The sequence below is a fragment of the Peromyscus maniculatus genome, chromosome 13, assembly GCF_049852395.1.
Source record: "Peromyscus maniculatus bairdii isolate BWxNUB_F1_BW_parent chromosome 13, HU_Pman_BW_mat_3.1, whole genome shotgun sequence".
Taxonomy (NCBI): domain Eukaryota; kingdom Metazoa; phylum Chordata; class Mammalia; order Rodentia; family Cricetidae; genus Peromyscus; species Peromyscus maniculatus.
Genome location: NC_134864.1, coordinates 32,877,061 through 32,897,337, shown reverse-complemented (window position 1 = coordinate 32,897,337; position 20,277 = coordinate 32,877,061). Strand labels below are relative to the sequence as shown.

At 43.1% G+C, this 20,277-nt stretch overlaps 1 long non-coding RNA gene across 2 annotated transcripts in view; it reads left to right on the top strand.

Annotated features, from left to right (window-relative positions):
* The first annotated feature begins 19,971 nt into the window (after positions 1-19,971).
* Positions 19,972-20,277, top strand: part of LOC143268300 (uncharacterized) — a 60,733-nt gene continuing 60,427 nt past the window's right edge. For both annotated transcript variants that reach the window (XR_013044054.1, XR_013044055.1), the window contains exon 1: positions 19,972-20,035. This is a non-coding gene — a long non-coding RNA (uncharacterized LOC143268300). The remainder of the gene's footprint in view (positions 20,036-20,277) is intronic.

The following is a 20,277-nucleotide window of genomic DNA, read 5'->3' as shown; positions in this document are numbered from 1 at the left end:
AAGGGATAAAAGAGAAGGGGAAATGATGTGGTTGTATTGTAATCCCAAGAATTGAAAAAAATAGTAAAACAAAACAAAACAAAAAAAACTGACAGAGTACTCAAGACAGAGCGGCTAGTTGGAATGCAGCCTTAACAAGGCCCATGACTGAGGTCTTCACTGTAGGATCTAGTATTCCAACATCATAAGAAAGATAAAGTTGTGCGCTTGAGTGGTAGCGTAATCATTCAGTGCTGGACAAGCAATCATGAGGACCTGAGTTCAGATTCCTAGCATCTATGTAAAAAGTCGGATGGAGTGGCACATCCCAGTGCAAAGGAAGCAGAGACAAGAAAATCCCCAAGGCTTCCTTGCCAGCTTAGCTATCTAATCATGGCAAGACACTGTCTTAAAAACTACAGTGGAAGCCACGTGTGGTGGTGCACACCTTTAAACCCAGCACTCAGGAGGCAGAGACAGAGAGATCTCTATTAGTTCTAGGGGCCACATAGTGAGTTCCAGGACAGCCAAGGTTACATAGAAAACTCCTGTCTCAAAAAAAAAATTGTTTTAAATGGAGTCCAACTTTGGTTCATCATTTGAGATAGCACTGTCCTCAGCCTTCCTCAGAGATGCATCCTAATGTGGAAGGCAGAGATTAGTGCAGAAACCCATAAGTGGCCAGGTGCTGCGAATAACTGAGAACACGTACATACAGGTAACATTATACAGACTGAGTAGGCTGGTGTTTGTGTAATCAGGAATGCACGTGTGCACACACATATGTGACAGCAATTGAAGAGAAAGTGCTCTGTATTACCCCCTCTAAGTCTCAGGGAACAACACAGAAGAAGGGAATGGAAATGGGGTAAAGGACAGAGGTGGGGCACCGTGCAGCAAAAGGACATTTCCAGACATGACACAGCTGTTAGACTCACGAATCCGCTGCCTTTGTGGGTACCTGCAGTAGACCAACAAGCGCTGAATCCTTCAACTTTGGATCGTGGATGGGGGCCCTCCCTGAGGGACTAAGGTAGTTAACGGTTTCTGCGGGAGGGAGTGTTATATTTTCAGCCATGCAGCCACTGATAAGTTGCCTGTGCTCACAGTAAGTAACCTCTTACTCCTTGTTCACGTAAGCAACCGTGATTGTACCCCATAGGTCACACACAGCTAGATGACATGAAAGTCAGAAAGAAAGATATTGAGAAGATAAAGGGGGTTAGCCAGAGGGGGAATAAGAGAGGGAAATTAGGGGTGAAAGTGGTTAAAATTCATATATGCATATATATATGTGTGTGTGTGTGTGTGTGTGTGTGTGTGTGTGTGTGTGTGTGTTAGTGTGTGCATATATATGTATATGTGTGTACATACATATGTATATGTATGTGGGGATATATATGCACATATGTGTGTGTATATACATATATCTGTATATGTATATGTATATTCAAAGAATGAAAGTGGAGAAAAAAACAAGCTATGAAAGCAAGAAGGTGGACAGTATAAAGAAACCCACTGTTGACCTCTGGCCTCCACATCCACAGGATCACATATACATGTGAATCCACACACATACATACTCATAAGAACATGTAAACACATACTGAGAGATGTTTTTAAATATGAAATAAAAGGTTGGAGAAATATCCAATAATCCTGTCAAGTGAACGGCAGAGGCAGACAGAGAAAGCCACTATGTTCAAGACAGAACATCATGGTTGCCCAGTGAAGAGCAATGCTACACAGCACACTAGTTAGTTCCACAAAATGCCTTTCCCTCCTTTGCACCAAGCACTGAGCCTTTGAATTCATTCTAGATGCTGGTGGAATGCTAGTTGTGTCCACGTTAACCCAGAAAAAAAAGCTGGTTCTCTTGGTTCAAAATGGTGCCTTGTGTGATGAGGTGGCAAAGTCAGTCATGTCTTCTGCAAGTCAGGCCCCATTAGGGACTGGCTCTGTGACTCATTGATCATTGTTCTTTTATTCATACAGTAAAAGAAATGGTTTTTTTTTTTTTTGAGATATGATGACATTTGGTTCTACCTCATGGCAATTTCTCCATTTTCCACCTGACTCAGTGTCTCTTTCCCCTGAGACGTTCTGTGGCAGCAGTTTCAGCATCTGTGTGTCCAAGAACTTAAGCCCACTAAGAAATAGACCTAGTGCCTCTGAGGCAAACATCCCTGTTGAGGGCTGTCCCAGGGGAACGCATTACAAATAAAGATAATGGGAAAAAAGTCTTCAGAGATGAAGAACACAGAGAAAGGTAATAATGAACAATGAGAGCCGTTTCCGAAATTGGTCCTAGAAAGAACCCTTCACCCACACACACAGATATACATGGATGTTCCTGCAAAGACTCACAGATACGCATACAGACATATAAACACACATGAACAGACACACATACAAAAATATAGATGAGCACACACACAGAGAGACACATATTCAGAGAGCTGCAGATAAACATTCACAAACATACATGCATAAACACACATACATACAGAAATATAGACATATATGACACACACAGATCAACAAACACACATTCACAGAAAGAAAATGCATGATACAGATACAGATAGACACACAGAGAAACGCCCACACATGTGCTCATACATAGACAATATATTAGTTACTTTTCCGTTGCTACTTAAGAAAGGAAGGGGTTATTTGGATTCACAGTTCAAGGATACAGGTCTTCATGGGAGGGAGCATTGACAGCAGGAGCTTGTGTAGCTGGACACATTGCCTCTAAAGTCAGGAAGAGGGAAATAAATATTGGTGCTCGGCTAGCTTTCTCCTTTTTATGCAAGCCAGGACCCAGACCCAGGGAATGAGACCACGCACTTTTAAGGTGTGGCCTTCTAACTCAATTAACCTAACCAAGGTACTCCTCTTAGATAGACCCAGGAAATCATAACCCAGGTGGATTTTAGGTCCTATCGGGTTGACATTATTAACCATCACAGACATACGCAGAGACACATATGGACACAAATGTACAAATAGACACAACACATATGCACTCATAAGCAGACAGACAAAGACAGGCTCATGGACACATACACAACACCCAGACCACAGGCATACCCTTCTTACCTCTTCTACTTCTTAGGCAGAGCTTCATGGGCTGTGTGCAGGCCAGCCAGGTTCCAGATGCCTCACTGAAATCCTCACAGCCAGCATGACAACAAGCTTACAGAACTCACCTGGAAGACCCCCTGAGGTCCACAAAAGAAGGATGAGACTTCTCAGAGGATACCCTGATGGATACAGGCATAGTCCTCTGATGTTCTCTTCTTCCCAACTGCACAGGGGAGAGTGTGGATAGCTACACATCATGTGAGACACAACTTCTTCTGTGCCAGCCATATGAAGATAGAAATGGAAATGGAGCCAAGGGAAAAAATAAGCTCATATTTTGTGAACATTTAGGTGTGTGGCCTAAGATCCACACTGCCTCCTTGGGAACATAAACTCCTAAAAGACACACAAATACCCTTCCCTGGGGAGATGTAACAGCAAGCCTGTCAGCTGGGAATACACACTCCAGCCTGGATCTTGATGAAACACAGATTCTGATTCAGTAGAGCCAACGTCAGGCCCAAGAGTCTGCATTTCCAGTAAGCTCCCAAGTCCTGTTGATCTTAAATAGTAAAACCGCAGAGATTCACAGTGGTTACTCATGAATAGATGCTCCAGTGAGGGGAGGACGAGACTAGAGAAACATGACCCTGGCATAGTTTGAAAAACACTGCTGACTTCATTTGGACTTTGACTACCAGACTCAGAGTAAGAGAGGGAAGGTCAACATCTGTACCAAACAAAACTAAATGATTCCATAGGGACAGGTTAAAATAATCCGCTATCTTCCAGTCAATGGTAAGCATTCATTTAACCAGTACTTATTGATTACAGGAGTGCATATCAGCATTACCAACAAAACGCTGACTCTTGTAGCATTTACATTCTAGTTAGGCTATTAACTGTGTTTCCAGGCTACTTGAGGCACATGTTATTATATGCCATAAATAACAGGTCAAGTTTTACAAATGAAAATACTGCAGCCATAGCGAGAAATTGGTCAGCTTAAAGCCAGGTAGCCAGTAAGTTGGGATATGGATTTGAGTCCAATATCCTTCTATGCTGTCTATGCTTGTCCTCTTTCTAGTAACCTAGTGAGCCAATCTTACAAAATGAAGACATGTGTCACCATCAATTCATTGTACAACCTCTACCCTTGTCATTTACTAGGTGTCAGATCACAGCATCCTATTGTCAGATGGAAAATGATAAAGAAGGATCTCATTCTTTTGGTCAAAAAGTGAATTATTATTATGAAACATATGTCCTGGATGTTAGCGAAATAGGCAACAATCTCATATGTGAGTCATCCGAAATGCCCAATTTTGTTTCAGCCTCTCAATGGATTCACTTGCATTTTGCAAAAGATAGACTTATGGTCTCCATGTTACTACTATATCAGTGAAAATGTTACATGTGGAGCCAGTGAGATAGCTCAGCTGGTCAATGCATGCCCATGCATGTACACATCACATACATCATAGATAGAAAGACAGATTATAGATAGATAGATAGATAGATAGATAGATAGATAGATAGATAGATAGATAGATAGATGATGGATGGATGGATGGATGGATGGATTGATGGATGGATGGATGGATGGATGGACCGATGGATAGCAATTACTATGACTAAACAAATGGGGAAAATAATAGTAAAGCTATAAACAATCACTTATTCTGACAGTTCATTCATCTATTGTTCAAAACAGTTCACAAAGAAATTGATCTGCCAAGTCTACAAAATCAATTGTTGTAAGAGTTTCTGGAGTCAAATGATGATATCATCTTTCAGGCATGACTTTTAGAACTGGCAAAAAGTTGCCAAGGGCTGGAAATAGGAAGACTAGGGCAGACTTGCAGGTGGGACAGGTCAGATGCTGTGCCCCTGGTATCCTCCTTAAACTCTGAGTTGGCACAATTTAAAGACACCAAATGCTACCTCTCCAGATGTGCCCAGAATATTCTCTTCTTCAGAATTGTCTTCAACATAGGCTACTTAAGGTAGCCAACACAATTTTTTTTTCAGACATTAATAAACAAGGGCACAGAACTGCACATATTGCACACATTTTGTAGAGTTTATATAATATTCAATTATAATATTCAATGTTCACTTCTAAATGGCAGCAATGTAGTTAATACAGGGTGGCTGTTGCAAAGGAGAAAAGCCTTGGTGCCCATCTGTTAAAAGCAAAGTGACCTTGATTGACCTGGATGGCCTGGTTTAGCCTTTTATTTCCGATTATATCCCCACTTAGGCAACAAATTACGCAGTCCCTTTGTTTCTGGCTAACTCTCCTTCTTGCACAAACTTCACTCTTTGCCAATTTGCTGATTACACCAAGAGTCCTGATGAGTATAGATCCCAGGGTCCTGTGATTAGAGAAGTCTGCTGTAAATCAATAGTAACAATAGCACCACATTAGAACTCCACTGTGAATACCTCAAGACACATATGGATTTTTTAAATTTTCTAATTAAATTTTGACACAGGGTCAAATGCTGTTGTTATCATTGCATGAGGGAAGATAAAGCTGAAACTAAGCAAAGTTAGTTTAAAGAGCTCTTGGCTCACCTAGTGATGAGCATGATTATATATGAGTATGTTTTTAAAAAAAGAAAAGAAAAAACTAATTTCAAAGGAGACACTTCGTTCCCTGTTTGTCGTGTTTGGAAGGCACCATGGGAAAGCAATGGGCTCATAGAAAAACCTAAAGAGCAAATGATATGGGACATAATGCTATGCCCCGGTGTTGAAAGAGCTCTCCTCAGGTTACATAAAAAATGTGTAGCAGAGTGGAAAACTGGTAGTGGAAAGAAAATAAACATTATCAAGCACATACCATAAGCCAATCTGAGCTAGCACTATGTCTTATCTCACTTCATTCTTTTCAAGACTTATGGGGGTATAGTTTCTCTCGTTGGCAGGAAAAAATCAGATCTTCAGAGAAATAACTTGCCTAAGGCAATTTAGTGTCCACTGTAGACTTACTAGAGCCAATGCCAATGCTCTTTTCACTGTGCTTTACAGATTTCCCCATTCTCCATATTCAGCACATAAACTTATTAAGCATTAGGAAATGCATCAGTCACCTAGATTCAGGAGCAAAAATATTGAAAATTATATACAATCTAGTCCAGAAATAAATGAATGATTTGTTTCCAAAAAACTAAAGAAACGAAAGAAGACAGCTACACCACATCTTCCTCATCTGCTTCAAAATTAAATTTCCATGGAGCCATATGTGATGAAGGGAGAATAGGAACAAAGGATGGTTGTGTAATGATTGTTGGGGTATGTTTGGGATATGTCCCCTCGTGCATTTGGATACTTCATCCCAGCTGGTGGGACTGTTGGGAGAGGTTATAGAACCTTTGGGACACAGGAACTACCTGGAAGAGCAGATCACTAGGGATAGATGGGCCCTTAGATACCTTCTCAGCTTCCTGTCCCCCCTCTCCTCCTGATAATCAAGATGTGAGCAAGACACGCAGCCAGCTCCTGGTGTTCAACTGCCCCAGCTACCAGGCTTTCACCTTCATGACAGAATTTTAGCCCCAAGACTTTTATGTTGAACTAAACTTCTCTTCCCTAAAGGTCTCCATCAAGGACTTTGTCACAGAAACAAAACAGTTACTAATATGGTGATCTAAATGGTATGTGTTGAAGTAATTTTATCAACACCCCAAGGAATGAATTGTCTCTTCTTTCCTGTTTCTTTTCTTAATGCTGGCTATAACAAAAATCCCCTATTGAACGTCAATTTCATTGTAGCGAGAAGGAAGGGGGCTTTATGCTGTGAATGAATATTCCAGTACATTGGAACATCAACACCTTAACCCCGCTATTGATTTGCACGCCCGACCTCCCCCAAGTTATCAAATGCTTTGCAGTTACGTAACAAAGTCCTAAGACAGGTCTTGCTATGGAGCCCAGAAACTAAATGTGAAGCAAAAGAACAGCAATAAATGACTATTTATTCATTAAAATAAAACAGGGCTCACAGCACCTTCCATGACTTCTTAATTAGTTTAAGAACGAAATTTTACAAAGCAAGAAACTCGGTGACACTATTTCAGGATACAAATGAAAAGTAGAATTATAAGAAAAAACAACAACAACAACAGAAATAAAAACAAAAGACAGCAAGGCCTTGTTTAACAGCTGAATATGAGCTTCACTGTCTGGTCCACATCTGCCGGCATATCTGCTGAGAAAAGACATCAAAGGTATTCTGTTCCCATGGTCCTCTACCTGCAGCCTCTTTGCCTTGTCTCTGTCCAGTTGTCTCTTGCAGGAAGCCCAGGCCACCTCTCACACTAACCTATATTCTTGAATGATCTCTTGTTCATTCAGGTCTTAAATTCCCTGTTGGTCCAAAGTTATGTCTCCATCTGGACTGCTCTGAACCCCACACTCAGATCTGCCTGCCCAGATATATATACCTTCAGCCTTCCTGAAAGGAATTCACTGTCTTCCTCTTTGCCAAAGAATGTCCCACTCCCCTTATTTCTGCTCTGGGTGAATTGCTCTCTCCCAGACACAGCCGTCCTCTGAATATCCACCCGCCCTTCTGTTAGTTATTTAGCCGCGTTGTGTTCTTACCCTGCAAGGAAATGTCACGAAACACGACAGAATCTGCTTATAAGAGTTTTATTAGAGATAAAGGGACAGAGAGTGCGCAGGCCTGTGGGAGAGACACGTGCGTGGAGAAGAAGAAGGAACTGGGAACATGGTGCTGTTTTTAAACTGGCTGGGTGTGGCCAGGTCACGTCACTACTCCACGCGTGTGCGTAGATCACATGGTCATGTTGCGCGCTTACGTGGCCATGAAACGTCACGGATCCTGGTTATGCGAGATGCCTTGACCTGGAAATGCCTATCCTGACCTGGAATTGGCTAGGCGAAAGTGTCCACCTGGTATATGTGATCATGGGGGCGTGTTGTGAACCCTTCACCTTCCCCTGTCTCTATAGACAGCCTTTTATCTCCTTGCTTAGGATGTGAACTAAAAAGAAGACAAGGGCTTCTTAGTCTCTACTGCTCATGCGTTCACATGATTAGATAAGGCTCAGTTCAGTTCACTGCTGTCATGTGTGTCTCAGTGTTAAAGGAAATAAACAACACTGAAAACCGTATAGGATTTTCCTCACTGGAACAAAGGAGGATTTCACAAAATCTTATTTCTAAATATTTTAGTTACAGATGCATCTTTAACTTTTTTTCTAAAAGCAGGCGATGGTAATAAGATTATGTATGAACTATTTTTCTGACCCTAACTCTTTGCCCTGTCCCCAAGGTTTGGGATTCTAGGCAAGAATTCACCTGTAATGGGGTTTTGCTCTGACTCCAAGAAATAAGCCATATGACCCCATCTACCTCACATACACTGAGAGTATACTCTGTAAGCAAATATGAGATTTGAAGGAAAAGTTGTATGTTACTTATTTGTTATTGTGACAAAATATCCTGTTTTAGAAAAAAAAATAACCACCCTAAGGAAGGGTTTCTTTGGGCCTAGAGTTTGAGCATACAGTCTGTCATCTTGGGGAAAGCATGGTGCCAGAAACGTAAGCTTGCTCTCCACATTGCAACCACACTCAGGAAGCCAGAGCCATGAACACTGGATCTCAGCTAACTTGATCTTTTTCCATATAGTACCAAACATTTAGAATAGGTCTTCCCACCTCAACTAACCTCATCAAAATAAATCCTCACAAACAGGCCCAAAAGCTTGTCTCTTCAGTCATTCTAAATCCCATCAACTTGACAACCAAGGTTACCCATCACAGAAAATGATACGGTTGTTGATGGTTGTGAACTGGTTTTCACTGGGAACCCTGACTCTACTCAGCCAGCAGCTATGCCACACAGATGAGGCCTGTCACAACAGACCCCAGCCTGACTGTATTTGTTGTTCCTCTGCCTTGAACTTGACATCACAATGATTATCCCCTCCAACTCCCCTACATGACATAACACACATTAAATAGACATGATGGGTTCCAAATGCAGGCAGCATGCACACTACCCTGATTGGAGCTAAGAAATCCATACCTCTCCAGAGGTTCAAGTCTATCTTCAGCGCCCCCTGGGCTGAAAATTGAAGGCATCCACAAAGCTTATTGTGATTATAGTTATGTCTGATGAGTCTCTATTCTTACAATGGCTCGCTCAGGTAATGGGAAACCACCTATCTAGAATTTCTCCCTAAGAACAAAAAGTTAATACTTAGCTATTATTCTAGTTTGTTTTCCTTTGCTGTGATAAAACAGTGAACAAAAGCAACTTGGGGGTGGGGCTATTTCATCTTACACTTTCAGGTCACTGTCCATCATAGAGGAAAATCAGGTCAATAACTATAGTAGGACAGGCCCATAGAGTCAAGGAAATTGGCTCAAACTAGTTGCCAAGGCATGCATGTTAACATACTCCCTTATGGGGGCTGGGGATTTAGCTCAGTGGTAAAGCACTTGCCTAGCAAGCTCAAGGCCCTGGGTTGGATGCTCAGCTAAAAAAAAAAATAAAATAAAAAAAAATAAATAAAAAAAATAAAAAAAACATACTCCCTTATGAACCAACCTGGAATCTGCCTGAGGGCCTAACGACAGGTGCTGTCAGAGTTCCTGGTCTCTGTCAGAGTTCCTGGTTCCTGATCTTGCAGAGTATGCCTGAGGACTAGCAACAGGCAAGAGTTCTTGATCGTGCCCAGCCAATGAGGGAGTACCACACAATGTCACCAGATTGGGACACAGCTTAGGTGCTGGGAGGAGGGTATATAAGGCCTTTCCACTACTGAATAAATGAGTTTGCTGTTTGCCTTCAACTGACTCTCTGTGTCTGTGCCATTGATGCTGTGCCCTCTCACCCCCTCCCTTGAAGGAGCCATTAGGATCAACATCTGGCACCCAATGTAAGGGTTCTCTTACTTTCTCTTTCCTGGTGAAGATTCTGATCGTCTCCCTCCTTCCATTCACTGTGCTTGACAGAGACCCCAACATGTTGTGTTTTAGTGAGAATGCCCCTCAGTGTGATGTTCTTTTGGTCCCTTCAGCATGCAAACATTGGGACCCCCATTTCTTTCCTTCGCTTGTGTTGTATTTGTCTGCCCATTCCATTAGGAAGACACATTTTTTTTCTGTTTTGGTTCACCTGGTGCCTCCACATAAGAACTGACCACCCAGGAGGTAGAAGCAAGGCTCAGCTCCCAAATGCCATCCGTTGTCTGGAGATATCATGTGGACATATGGCCATAGCCTAAAAAACCATGGAAGTCTACCACTAAGCATAAGACATAAGGGGTTAATACAAATTCCACCCCTCTTGACTTTCATTTTCTCACTGACTGTTGTTTGTTTGCTGTTTCCCTCCAAAAGTAATCTTTGTATCACTCCCATCATTTCCATGTTAGATATCTCCATGATATCCAGTGATGAGGAGACAGACAGTAAGGAGACAGTTTGGGTCATGCAAACATGTCAAGGAGAAAGCAGCTGTCAGTTTGGGCTCTGAGATATCTGTAAAAGAGGATGCAGCTGTCCTTAAGTCATACACTGCTCTCCACTCTGCTCCACAACCACCATGGACAAACATGCCTCCACTGTAGTATCCTTCTACCCCAATCCCCACCTGCCTCAGGAGGTGACTACTCTCCTGTGGTGCCAGGCATCTTACAACCCTCACAGCCTATGCAACTGTCAGTCTATAGGCCCATAGAAGGCTTCCCAGTCAATATGGGCCCAAATGCCAATGCCCAGCCCTGGATTCCCATCCCCATAGCTGATGTCTCCATCATCCAGAAGGCAGCCAATGAGTCAGGCCCAGATTCCCCCTACTTTCAGCAGGTCCTTGCTCAATGGTGCCTGCAGTTACAAACTTATTTCAATTGGTACCATTTTCTTAAAGCTGTGTTGAAGCCTGCAGTCTCTCTCAGTTGGAGATTGGCCTATGATGATCAGGCAGAATCCCAGGCCCAGATGAACATCTTACTTAATGTCCCAGTGACCTATGATATGCTCACAGGACAGAGGGAATATGTCCATCCTGTGCACCAGGCACAGATTGACTTGAATGCCTATTTTCAACAGGTTTCAGACCTTGTCCTCAAGGTCCTCAGAGCCTGGACTTCCCAGGGCACCTTGACTTACTTTCACAATCTTTTGTTTTGTGTTGTGTTTTGTTTTTTGTTTTTGTTTTTCAAGACAGGGTTTCTCTTTGTAGCTTTGCATCTTTTCCTGGAACTCACTCTGTAGCCCAGGCTGGCCTTGAACTCAGAGATCTGCCTGGCTCTGCTTTTCAAGTGCTGAGACTAAAGGCGTGCACCACCACTGCCTGGCTACTTTCATAATCTTATCCAACAGCTAGGGGAGCTCTTCACTAACTTCCTGGCCCATGTCAATGAGGCAGAAGTACACAGAGTAAATGCAGGCTCCACTAGAGATGTATTGATTAAACAGCTGACTTGGGAGGGGCTCAATAAACAAAGCTATAATGTGGTTGCAGCTGTGCACAATGAGGACATACATAAATGGGTGCGGGCCCTCAGAGATCTCGTCCCTATCACCAGTCCCATTGCTGCTCTTACTGCTGCTTCCCTACAATACTCTTCCCGCTGACAGGCAGTGTGCTAACAATACCTTTTGAGATGAGGAACATTAGTTTAGCAGGACTGGAGCTAGCTAAATATATTAAGGGCCCACAGTCAGCTAAGTTTCTATACTCACTACAGCTAACACACAAAATTTTTCAATTAAATCAGACAAGGGCAGACGTTATGGCCTTTGACTCTTTATTTTTTGAAAAGGTTTGGCATGATAAAAAAAAGGCTGTTTGATCCCTCCTGGAATTTTACTTATGTTTTGATTGGCAGGGTGGTGCTTTTAATCTTTCTCCTTTTCAAGTGTCTCCCACAGCACATCTGGCAACAGCAGGCAGCCACAAAGGTGACTCTACAAGTGTTAATGGCTCTTTGATATCCAACTCATAGGCCTCCACAGGAGGTTATGCATGCCTGGTTTTCTGAAATTCAAAAGACCTAACCCTCCCCATCCAGGGTGACTCCCCAGGGATGGATGATCGTCACGAGCTAATAGTCAATGACAGGTAAGAGCTTGTTTGGCAAGTCAACCTAAGATAGGCACAGTCCAGTTGCTGAGCCCCCCTGAGGAGGGGTCAACAAGATGAGAGCAAAGAACTCTGACTCCTACTGAGTTACCATGTAATAAAATAAAAGGGTATATATATAGTAGTAGACAGGCCTATAGGGTCAAAGAAATTAGCTCAAACCAGTTACCAAGGCATGTACATAACATACTCCCTTATGAGCCAACTGGAGTCTGCCTGAGGACCTAGCAACAGGCACTGTCAGAATTCCTGGTCACTGTCAGAGGTCCTCATCATGCCCAGCCAATAAAGGAAGGCCATGCAATGCCACCAGATTGGGACACAGCTTGGGAGGAGGGTATATAAGACCTTCCCCATTATTGAATAAACAAGTTTGCTATTTGCCTTCAACTGACTCCCATCATCTCTGCCGTTGACACTGTGCCTTCTTACCCCCTCCCCCAAGGGAGCTGTTAAAATCTAGCAACAAGTAACTAAGCAGAAACCATGGAGGAATGCTGCTGCTTACTGGCTTTCTCACTGGCTTGTGCTTAGCCTTTTTTACACAATACAGGACCACAGCTTCATGACAACACTGGTTGGGCCTTCCTACATCAATTAGTAATCAGTGCACCACAGACAGGCTCACAGTCTAGTCTAGTGAAGGCAATTCTTCTATTGAGACCCCCTCTTCTCAGATGACTCTAGATTGTGTCAGACTGACAATAAAAATCTAACCAGGACAGCCATCATGATGGCCCTTGGTCCTCTTCTGTGCTACCCTACAGCTGCTGAGCTGTCCTGCAACAAGGAATCTCTTCATTGCTTGTCTAGTTTCCCCAATTATTTTCATCTCATAACACTTCAGGACCACTTGCCTTTTATGGGGTATGGGTTGATAAGGACTGACAGGTGGCCTAGAAGAAAAGGAAGAACTGAGGTGACGAGATGGCAAGGACTTGGTGGAGCCAAACTGACCACTGTATCAGGACAGGTGATCTGGGAGGAGTCACCTGTGATACTTGTAAAAGATGATCCATAGTGAACTACAGATCTTGAGCTAATGAAGTCGGTAGTGCTAGAGTAGGAGAATCCCCAAGAAAGAAGCTATGGAGAGAGGGCTGGGAAATACCTAAGCTGATGAAGTGCTTAAAGTAAAAGCTTGAGTTTAGTCCCAAGAATCCATGTATAAAGGTCAGACTTGGTGGTGCTTGTAATCTCAGTGCTGAGATGGTAGAAAGAGGTCGATCCCAAGGCTGGATGGCCAGCCAGCACCTGTTTGGTGAGCTCCAGGCCAGCAAGAGACTCTGTCTCAAATAATTATGTGATGACCTAATTTGGCATACACACACACACACACACACACACACACACACACACACACACACACAGAAAAGTAAAGAGGAGGCAGAGGATGTGAGATGGGGGGAGCCTTAGAAGGAACAGCAGCCTCCTCCTGGGACTCCCATCCAGACTCCCCTTTCTCTGCACCTCCAGTTTTGTTCTATGGAACCAAAGCTAAGAAAGGCTCAGGAAATCATGGTAGGACAGTGTCTGTGAAAGTGTAGACACCGCAGGGGCCTGTGGGGGCCAAGAGCAATCGTGAGTTGAAGAGAAAAGTGTCCTGGCTACCACACCTCTTGTGCCCTTTTTTTCCCACAAGTCTCAACATAACATTGGCCCCTGAGCCTAGCAGAAGACCATTCCCAGGGAAGGCAGTAGCAGCTGATAAGAGTGGGAAAGACATGATGAGTCCAAGTTTGTAACTGAGTAACAGAGGTGACCCAATAATCCGTTGGCCCTGGAGTCCTCTGCCGTGTGGCTGTGTGCCTGTAATTGCACACAGAGGCTGGAAAGCCTAAGGCTTTCTAATTGCACTCCCTTTATACATTCACCTTCTGTTTTTCTTCTTCCCTAACCCTTGGCTACATTTTTCCCACCCCTTCCCAGTCTTTCTGGAGTGATCAGAACCCAGCAGCAGCCAACAGACAGGATCTTTCATATTTTATTCTATGGGTAGTGGTGTCAAGGTCCCCATGGGGCTTTTGGATGTGAAACAGGTCCATTAAACAAATGGTCAAGTTCAGTTTAGGGCTGCTGCTACTAAAAGGAGTTGTCCTAAATCACCCAGGATTGTTTACTGCAGGATGTAGTATTTCCTCTGAAACCGAGAAATAACTGCAGCCATGCGTCTCTGTGTGTCTTGGCTGAGCCGGACTTCTGCATTCTATGCGCTGTAAGTACCAAGTGGCCAGCCTGGCTGGGAGCCAAACAGTAATGTTTCCTTTTGCTGTTGTTGAAAAGGGCATTCAGGAAAACTATTGAGCACAATAAGGGCCTTCCTGTTCCGGCAGGCGGGTGGCCCTGTGAACCACCCCACAGACTTGGAGTGAGTCATACTAGGGAGCTGCGAGCTTCCTTCTCCTTTGTCAATAAACTCTCTCTGAGGCTGCTGCCAGGGAGAAGGGATGATGTAGGGCCAGGCCAGATTGTAGATGATATAGTTAGATTGAGCGTCTCAGCACCCATTTCTCCAATCTCTCTGAGCAACACAGGATTCCCTGGCTCAGCAAAGTCAAGATTCACATGGGTAATTTCAGAACCATTTTCACTGACCAAGACATTGACTCACCAGGTTACCCTCTAGCTGAGAAGTCAGAGCTGCAAAGCCAGGCTCAGGAAGACATCCTCCACGAAGGTTCAAAAACACCTAAATTTCTCAGGCTTCTCATTATATAGGGAGTCTCCTGCTAAAGAAACGGCTGCTTGGTGTGGGACAGAACTCCTCTCCCCACCATGAATCTACTGTCAGAAGTTCTCTTTATTAATTGCAATATGAGAAAAGAGGGAAAAATACACAGGAATACTGTTTTCCTAAGACAAATTGGAGTAGTCTTATAGGAGAAAATTCTGGGATTCCTTTTATCTACACTCTTAAAAAAAAAGAAAAGAAAAGAAAAGAAAAGATAAAAAAAAGGAAGTTGCTCAACCAAATCCATTCCAAAATCCATTCTTGGGCCATCAACATGGCAGAGTGGATAAAGGTCCTTGACAACCTGAGTTAGTTTGTGTTGCTGGAGGGCTTCTCTCAGGGTTCCACCAAGCTTCACAGTCCCACAATCCATGTATAAAATAATCACTCAGACGCTTATATTACTTATAAACTGTATGGCCGTGGCAGGCTTCTTGCTAACTGTTCTTTTTTTTTTTTTTTTTTTGGTTTTTCGAGACAGGGTTTCTCTGTGTAGCTTTGCGCCTTTCCTGGAACTCACTTGGTAGCCCAGGCTGGCCTCGAACTCACAGAGATCCGCCTGGCTCTGCCTCCCGAGTGCTGGGATTAAAGGCGTGCGCCACCACCGCCCGGCACGCTAACTGTTCTTATATCTTAAATTAACCCATTTTTATAAATCTATACCTTACCACGTGACTGGTGACTTACCGGCATCTTTACATGCTGCTTGTCCTGGCGATGGCTGCAGTGTCTCTCTCCCTTCTTCCTGTTTCCCCAGTTCTCCTCTCTCCTTGTCCCGCCTATACTTCCTGCCTGGTCACTGGCCATCAGTGTTTTATTTATATAGAGTGATATCCACAGCAAGTTTGTTCCTCGAAACCCATGAAAGAGCCATAAAGATGGAAAGTGAGAAACAATTTTTGAAAGCTGCCCTTTGACCTACACACACATACATACACACAGGGAGGGGGAGATTAAAATTTTCAGCACTTTTATTAATTAAGTGCTAGTCACTTGTACTTATTTTTCTGTATGAGTGTGTGTGATATGTGCGTGTATGGGTAAGTACATGCACTCGTGTGTGTGCACAAAGGCCAGAGAAGGACATTTGGGTGTCCTGCTGCATCACTCCTTGCCTTATTCCCAGGAGACAAGGTCTCTCACTCAACTTAAAACGCATTGTTTGAGCAAGGCTGGCTGGCTAGTGAGCTCCCTGGATCTTCCTGCCTCTGCCTCCAACCCCAATGCTAAGGTTACAGAAACATATAGCTGATAAGTTTTAGGCCTGCTGAAGACCTCTCTGCCATGGCAACAAACCGAAAAAGACCAAATTCGAAAGAATTGGACCCGCAGAGAGGAGACAGGGACGCGAGGCCGGAAGAACCATGACTCTGATTTCAGGGATGCCTCTTATGTATCCCCTGTGGGAGTCGTCCTGAGCCTCTCTGGGGGAGGAGCTGTGTTTGGTGGGCTTTGAAGGGGTGGGTTTAGGGGAAGAGATGGGGAAGGGAGCTGGAGTGGATCTTCTACCAGACTCCTCCCAAACATTCCAGACTCTTTGGGTATAGGGGTGCCAGGGTGCCAGGGGTTGAGGTGGAGCTCCCACCCAAACAACAGCCATGCCCTGATTTTACATGGGTGCTAAGGACTTGAACTCAAGCCCTCACATTTTCACATAAGTGCTCTTACTCACTGAGCCATCTCCCTGGCCCCACTTGGACTTCTTAGTCAACAGGAAAACTCAGTTTTAATAAGCCTACTGTGAAGAATCCTGAGTCTACTTTAAGCAAAAATACATGTCACTTCAAAATCCATGTCTCTAAGAAAGAGTTTTGATCTCATAAGTTTCCTGGGAGAACAATTTCCTCCTAGTTAAGAAAACTTCAGCTTCATCAAGATTTTGGTAGCATGGCCAGATAATTCAGGCTAACGTACTCAAAGATTTTAACAGATGATTTTCTGGGTGGTCACAGTTCATGTTCAGCTCAGTCAGGACTTTGGGTGACCATGCCACAAGAATTGCACAGATGCTGGATAAATGAGATACATCATGTGGTTTAGAGCTTCAAAGGTAGCCACAGAGTCTTAAGATATGACTCACAGTCATGAAAAAACTATGACTATCCTTTGAAATTGTTCCTTAACTTCCTCTGAACAGATCTGGGAGTCTTCGCCTCTTTGACACCATTAGGGTCAAAGAAGTTTGGCAGTCAACTAGGAATGTGGTAGGAAATGAGTCTAGCTGCCACCAGCTCGGGCCACTTGGTCTATTAGATCCTGCACCTCCTTGGGTAAAAAGGTCAAAGGAAGCCCCCCTTTAAACCCTTTAGGGAATCCCAGGAAAAGCTTCTTAAAAGATATTGAGAGTAAGTGGCTTATGTCATCTGGCTTCTGTGCTAAGCTGTCACGACATTGCCAAACTCTTTTCGGTGTACACATGCCACATCAGAGAGTTTAGGAGCTACGCTGTGTTAGGAAAATCCCAGGGAAGAGTAAGATATCCACTTTGCAGAAATACCCTGTCAATTTTTTTGCTCCAAAACTGGGAGGTACAAAATACTCCAGGAGTCAGTTAAGAGAATGCCAATTGAAGAATAAAATGGTAACTGTATTAGTTAGATCTTGTGGCAGAGGAAACCCGCTCCAGAGTCAATGGCTTGAGACAGCAGCCATTGATTTTAACCACAGTTTTGCAAGGTGGCAGTGGGTGGGCATTGGGGTTACATTCAGGGCTACCTGAGTTGCCCCTCTGGATTTGCCTGGGTTTATTATTATATCTGTGCTTGATATGTGTTTTACATAATCACTCATCTTGCAGCAAGATGAGTACATGAATGATTTGGACATGATTCCAAGAGAAATCCTCAAAGTGGGCAAGGCCTCCTGGAGTCCAGGCTCAGAGCTAGCACACTGTCGTCTCTTCTCATCAATCTGGACTCAAGAAATGCAAGAAATAAAGTTTACATATTGATGAGAGGAGCTACAAAGTTAGATTTTAGGCACAAATTGGGATTCTCTGTGCAGTCCACAGAAACTATCATTGACATGCTCAATACTTCCAAGCTAATCAAACTCACTAAGACAGGAGTAAATCTAAGCATTCACTAAGGATGCCTTTTCTGATTAACCTAAGTTATAAATCTGTAACAGAAATGCCCAATACTCCTGGGTGGAGGTTCTTCATGCAGTTTGGTCCTCCCTCTAATACAGTGGTTCTCAACCTTCCTAATGCTGCAACCCTTTAATACAGTTCCTCATGTTGTAATGACCCCCAACTATAAAATTTATTTTTGTTGCTATTTCATAACTGTAATTTTGTTACTCTTATAATAGTAATATAAGTATTTCATAGGCAGGATATCTGATATTCGACCTGCAAAAGGATCATTTGACCTAAAGACTGAGAACCAGGCTCCAGTATGAGGAGAAGGTAGTGAGGTGGCTTTCTCCGTTATATAGGCAATAGGTCCAACTCTGAGTTTCAACAAGTGACTGGACTGGAAGGGAAGCACACGACAGCAATGCCCCAAGCTGTATGAAAACCCAGGAGATGCCTTGATGAGAGAATCAGAACCTCTCTGAGGTCAATGAGGTTTGTTGTAGACGAATTTCTAAGTGGTCTTATTAAATAAAAAACACGAAGCCAAATATAGGGGTAAAAGCCTTAGAGAGATCAGGGAAATAGGGAAAACCCCCAGTCAACCTTACCTCACCAACTCTGCAGCTTCCAAATTCGAGCTACTTCCTGTCTTACCCACGCCCTTATTGCCTTGCTCTTCTGCCCTCTCATTGGCTCTTAGCCCAGCTACCTCACTTCCTTGTCACTGTCTGTCTATAAACACCTCCAGGTCTCTATGGTTGGTACTAGGATTAAAGGTGTGTGTCACCATGCTTGGCTCTGTTCCCTAGTATGGCCTTGAACACACAGAGACCCTGCCTGATAAGTGATAGGATTAAGGGCGTGTGCTGCCTGACTTCTTGTTTACTAAAAATGGCTGGCCTTTCCCCCTGATCTCCAGGCAAGCTTTATTAAAGCACAAATAAAAATATCACCACATTTCAGCACAAATAAAATATCACCACAATTTGTCTTTCATGCTTAGACTCAAACTAAACTTATGATAATAGATAATTTTATGTCAATTGAACTAGCCCAAGGAACACCCATATATTCAGACAAATGTTATTCAAGGTGTTTTGAGATGAATTTAATATTTACATCAAAGGTAAATAGATCTAAATCAAAGTCTTGCCTAACATGAGTGGGCTTTACCCAATTAGTTGAAGATTGGAATAGAACAAAGTCAGCTAACAGGCACTTCTCTTGCTTGACTGCCTGTAGCTGGGACCTCTGTTGTTTCCAGTCTTTGGAATGAATTGAAAGTAGCAAGTCTTCCTAGGACTTTGCCTTGCTCAGTTGAGGACTGGACTTGGGACTGGACATTCTCCATAATTTTATGAGCCACTTCCTTGCACAGAATCTTTCCTCACACACACACACACACACACACACACACACACACACACACACATTGATTTTTCTCTAGAGAATCTTATATACTTGAACTTACTGGAAAATTGTGCATGACAAAAACAAAGAACTATTTGATTCCTGCTAAAGATAAATGGTTAGTTGGTCCTTGGGTCAACCATTGGCACTTCCAGCATTAAGAAATCATTTTAGCCACCAAGGGAAGAATCAAAACCTTTACCTGATTAAAAAGAAATTAAACAACCTCCTTGTCACTATTGATTTTAGTATGCTGAAGCTGCCACAACTTTCACTTGATTTTATTGTTTTTATTTTGCTTTGGTTTTGCCTAAAATGGTAAGAAAAAATAAACAACCTCAAATTCAACCCTAGAATATGTATTGGCAGCACCCACCAATAAACATTCCTGTGTGAAGCTTCTCCAAGAAACTTTGAGAAATTCGATCCACTGGAACCAGTATGCACAAATGCTCTGTTCTTGGAACCTGGTAGAAGAAATTCTGAGAGTGAACTCATGCTGGCCAATCAGCTTCCAAGCTTGTTCACCTGTCTCCACAGTGACCAGAAGGTTTGCACGATGCTAAGAAATACATCACCAGAGAGATACATTTCAGATGGGAGTCTGGATTGTTACTGTAATGGAGCTGCTCTTTTTTCCAATATGATTCAACTGAACTGTAGTCCCCAGAATTCCCTTTCTAGTATATTTTTCCTTAGGGCTGCTAAACAGAATGCCCTTTCCTGAAAGCTGCAGGGGTGAAAGGAGATGGTAACCACACAGTAGCACATACAGATCTTTTCCTGGCGACGAAGTAACTTCAAAGGTGTTTGTTGTTATGAAGAGATCTTACAAGTATAATTAAGGATTCTAATCCAT